This window comes from Austrofundulus limnaeus, unplaced genomic scaffold (assembly GCF_001266775.1).
Source record: "Austrofundulus limnaeus strain Quisiro unplaced genomic scaffold, Austrofundulus_limnaeus-1.0 Scaffold340, whole genome shotgun sequence".
NCBI lineage: Eukaryota > Metazoa > Chordata > Actinopteri > Cyprinodontiformes > Rivulidae > Austrofundulus > Austrofundulus limnaeus.
Genome location: NW_013952742.1, coordinates 322080 through 326857, shown reverse-complemented (window position 1 = coordinate 326857; position 4778 = coordinate 322080). Strand labels below are relative to the sequence as shown.

The 4778-nt window shown below is 43.4% G+C and overlaps 1 protein-coding gene and 1 long non-coding RNA gene across 2 annotated transcripts in view; both read right to left on the bottom strand.

Annotated features, from left to right (window-relative positions):
• LOC106527748 (uncharacterized) overlaps nt 1–139 on the bottom strand; it is a 2611-nt gene extending 2472 nt beyond the window's left edge. Inside the window, exons 1-2 of the long non-coding RNA XR_001311420.1 lie at nt 117–139; nt 3–74 (exon numbers count right to left, since the gene is read on the bottom strand). This is a non-coding gene — a long non-coding RNA (uncharacterized LOC106527748). The remainder of the gene's footprint in view (nt 1–2; nt 75–116) is intronic.
• itsn1 (intersectin 1 (SH3 domain protein)) overlaps nt 1–4778 on the bottom strand; it is a gene marked incomplete in the record, with an annotated part of 125364 nt that overhangs the window by 41188 nt on the left and 79398 nt on the right.

Genomic DNA, 4778 nt, shown 5'->3' with positions numbered 1-4778 from the left:
ACCTTTACCTCTAACACGCTTATAACCTTTACCTCTAACACGCTTATAACCTTTACCTTTAACATGCTTATAACCTCTAACATGCTTATAACCTTTGCCTTTAACATGCTTATAACCTTTACCTCTAACACGCTTATAACCTTTACCTTTAACATGCTTATAACCTTTACCTTTAACATGCTTATAACCTTTACCTTTAACATGCTTATAACCTTTACCTCTAACATGCTTATAACCTTTACCTTTAACATGCTTATAACCTTTACCTCTAACATGCTTATAACCTTTACCTTTAACATGCTTATAACCTTTAACATGCTTATAACCTTTACCTCTAACATGCTTATAACATTTACCTCTAACAAGCTTATAACCTTTACCTTTAACATGCTTGTCTATAATTGTCTTTTTAATCTCCTGAGACAAGTCTTTGCTTGTCTTCCTCTGGTCCATGTTGAGGGTGGTCCACACCATGTCAGCAAACAGCACAGTGATTATCTGAAGCTCTATATACAGACCCACTGACAGATTACAAGATGGACACTTGTGATGATAATTAGTGGACACACCTTGATTGAACATGACCCTTTGGTCACATTATTTTCAGCGGTACCATCACTTCTGTCCAGGCCTGTTTCAAGAGTTATTATTTTTTAATTCTGCTGAAGCCTGGCTGAAAAGCAATGTCTGACTGTCATTTGTTCATTTTAATATAATTTTTATTAGTTTTGTGAGATTCAAGTTATTTCTGTGACCATTGTGGGTTTTTCTTACGTTAAATGAGGGGCACCACGTGTAATTCATTCATTTCTATTTATCATTAACGTTCTGAGCTTTATTTGTAATAATGAGTTGTTTTTAAAGCATGTGTAAGTTATATTTGTGTGAATGTGTGTGAGAGTAACGAGTCGACAGCCGTCCATCTCAGAGTGTTTAATGATCAGAACCAATCAGCTCCAGAACCTCCACCCATGAACACATTTAAAGAACAAACAGTCTGTACATTTCATCCACTCATTCAAGTAGCTTCTGTTACTCATTCACTCACTCAGACACCAGTCTGGTTACATCTGTTTGGATTCATTCATTCATCAGTTCTGGTTTTAATGATCATCTCAGGTCTGAATCAAACAGAGCTTTGATTTTCAACAAAGAGCTTTAGGTTGTGTTTGTTAATTACAAGCCATGTCCTGCACCATGTTGGACCGGAACCAATAAACTCTTAATGCTAACAGAGACCACAGAACTCTGACCCGGTCCAGTCTGTGGAGCGTGACTCGGGTCTAGGTTGTTCTCTGAGCGGGACAAGTTTGGACCATCAGTTAAACTGAGAGAAACACAGACTGTGGTTCATTAAAAAAAAAAATAAGCCAATTGGTTAAAATCCCAGTGAGCTTAACTCATCAACCAATCAGAGAGCTTCACTTCCAATACTGACACTCAGAGGAGCCAATAGGATTCAAGCAGGTGTATAATACTAAGTCAATGCTGCTTCTTGTATAAAAAGTCTTTCAATAATAATTTCATCATGTGTTTCTGCAGGTAAACATTAAAAATCACAATACTGTCTGAACAAACAAATAAACAAACAAACAAACAAACAAACAAACAAACAAAGATACGGCAGTCCCAGTCCATCAGAAGTAAAGAAAGGTTGACCTGCTGCAGGTGTATCTGCTAAAACTCAGTATGGACAAGATGTGAGAGTGAGGCAGTTAGTCAACTCATCACTTCTAATTCTGTAATACCACCTTTAAAAGGTGGCCTTGTAATAATGTCCTGTGTTCAGTAAAAATCTCACAGCTCTCTGACACGATGTGCACGGTGGAGCAGAGGGCAGCTGGGGCCTCACAGTCAGAGTAAAACATTTTAACAACTAAAACATAAACACATGTTTGGTAAAGGTTTTATATTCTAAAGGAGAAAAGAATAAAAGCAGCTCTCATATCTAACAATTAAATCTGAATGTGCTGAGTCACTTTACTCAACTGGAAGAAGAGGAATTAACTCTGTTTGTTTCATCCTGTCACAAACAGGAAGTTAAAACAAACAAACAAACAAACAAACAAATGGTTGTTTTCCCAGATCTCCTCCCAACTATTCAGACCCCAGGACAGCAGGACCCCACAGGTTCAGTTGTTCAGAGGAATGATTCAAAGAGCAGACAGATTCAGTACCAGACTCATGTGTGCCTCCGTCACTCTTATGTTTGTCTAGCTCTATGGTGTCACTGCATCCCATCACCATAGCAACAGACAACAAATGTAAACAAAACAATACAATAAACAGCTGAGTTAAAGTCAACACACTGTAGAATTTTATTACAGAATCCACTGTCGTACAGCGGATGAAAACATGACTGTGTGTGTGTGTGTGTGTGTGTGTGTGTTTGTGTGTGTCTGGTACTTGGTTAGTTTTCTGCTGAGAGCCTCAGCTGCTGGTTGAGACCCGGTCCAGCTGCTCGTCTGATGTTCTGACAGAGCATGGGCGGAGCCTCAGCATCCAGCTGCTGCAGGAGGCGGAGCCTCAGCCTCCAGCTGTTGCAGGAGGCGGAGCCTCAGCCTCCAGCTGTTGCAGGAGGAGGAGCCTCAGCCTCCAGTTGCTGCAAGAGGCGGAGCCTCAGCCTCCAGTTGCTGCAAGAGGTGGAGTCTCAGCCTCCAGCTGCTGCAGGAGGCGGAGCCTCAGCCTCCAGTTGCTGCAGGAGGAGGAGCCTCAGCCTCCAGTTGCTGCAGGAGGGGTAGCCTCAGCCTCCAGTTGCTGCAGGAGGCGGAGCCTCAGCCTCCAGCTGCTGTAGGAGGCGGAGCCTCAGCCTCCAGCTGCTGCAGGAGGCGGAGCCTCCTGCTGCTGCAGGAGCATCTTAAACTTTCTGCTCCTCTTTAAGAGAAGAGAAGAAGAAAACCTTGTGAGTCTTTGGCATTGAGGAGAGAGTTTAACTCTGACACTTGTCCTCCAGTTGATAGTGGGTCTTTCTGTGAAGCTGTGGGGGAGGGGGGTGTTAGTGAGGGGGGAGGAGCCAGAGTTTTTTGACTAACAGGTGACTGAAGCAAAGAGAGTGGAGTTTAAAGAAACAGAAAATGATAAAAGAAAGGAGGGATTGGAATGAGCTGAGTGAATGAGTCTATCTCCCATAAAGCCACAAAATGACCCACTATCCACTGTTCACTGTGTGTGTTTGTGTGTGTGTGTTTGTGTTTGTATGTGTGTACTGTCACTGTGATTGAGTCTTAGAGGAGGAGCTCATTAGTTCCCCTTCACTTCTCCCTTCATTCCTTCTTTAACTTGAGACAGATGAAACAGAGACAGAAAGAGGAAGAGGAGGATGAAGAGGAGGAGGAGGAGTCCTGACTACTGGTCTCCTCCTGCTGAGCAGACCAGTCTGGATAAGTCCAGTCAGAGCCATGCATGGACAGAACTCTGAACGTTACAGTCTGTCTGTATGTCTGCCTGTCTCTGGCTTCTACAGGTGGAGAGGCGCCATGTCCGGGTCATGTGACCTCTTGCTGCTGTCCCATTGGTTGAGTGGCCTAGTGGGCGTGGCCTAGTGGGTCTCTTTGAGGGCTTTGAGGAGAGGGGGGTTCTGGGTAATGATATGATCCTAGAGAGAGGACGACAACGACAACATCAACAACAAAAAAAATCCCACAAAACAACTAAAAAACAAAACAACAACAACAACAAAACAACAAGGTGCAGTCAGGTGGAAGGTGGGTGGAGCAGGACAGACTGTGGAGTGTTGCTGTGAGCAGACACACACAGCACACGTGACAGATTGTTGGGATGTGAGCTGAGACTGTTTTTACTTTACATCATGAAGACAAACACAATGTGTTTGTTAAGTCACTGTCAATAACCTGACATAACTTTACATTATTTTACATAACCTAAAATAACAGTACATAAACTAACCTCAAATAACTTTACATAACCTAATATACATTTAAACAACCTCTCATAACTTTACATAACCTAATATATCTTTACATAATCTAACCTAACATAACTTTACATACCAGTGTTTCCCCTACCATTATACAGGCAGCCCCCCCCCCCCCCCCCCCCCCAACAAGACTTGGTCGCCCCTCTAAGAATTTCACGGCATGTAGTCGTTTTTATTTAAATAAGGCCAGATCAAGTCCAGAGCTATTTTTTGCGTTCCTCCATATCCACCTCTCACCAAACTTGGGGAAAAAGACGGCGCAGAGCGAGGCTGAGCGCTGTGTGTGGTCCTCACAAAGATAGGAAGACGTGTGTGAGATTAGACACGCAGCTCTGTTTCTAATCACGTAGCACAGATGCGACAGCTTTGTAAGCTACTTTTTCTTTCTTTAAAAGAAAATGTGACAGGTGAAGCCACAGCATGGTTACCTTATCAATAATTACTGCCTTTTTTTCTTTCTCTGTGGGTGGGGGGTCAGCTTCACTCAGCTACAGGTGAACACCTCCCGGGTTTCCTGGACTATTTTCCACCGAGGATTACATCGTATTTTATATTTATTATATTTCTAAAAGCACTTCTCAGCATTTCCCCCTGTGTGTTCATGTCACGAGCGCAACAAAACAACGACCGATCAGCTGACTGTTTTTAAAGTGAGGGGCAGCTGAACCTGTCCACCTGCAGCTGAACATGTCAGTCTGCAGATGAACCTGTCCACCTGCAGCTGAACATGTCCACCTGCAGCTGAACCTGTCCACCTGCAGCTGAACCTGTCCACCTGCAGATGAACCTGTCCACCTGCAGCTGAACATGTCAGTCTGCAGATGAACCTGTCCACCTGCAG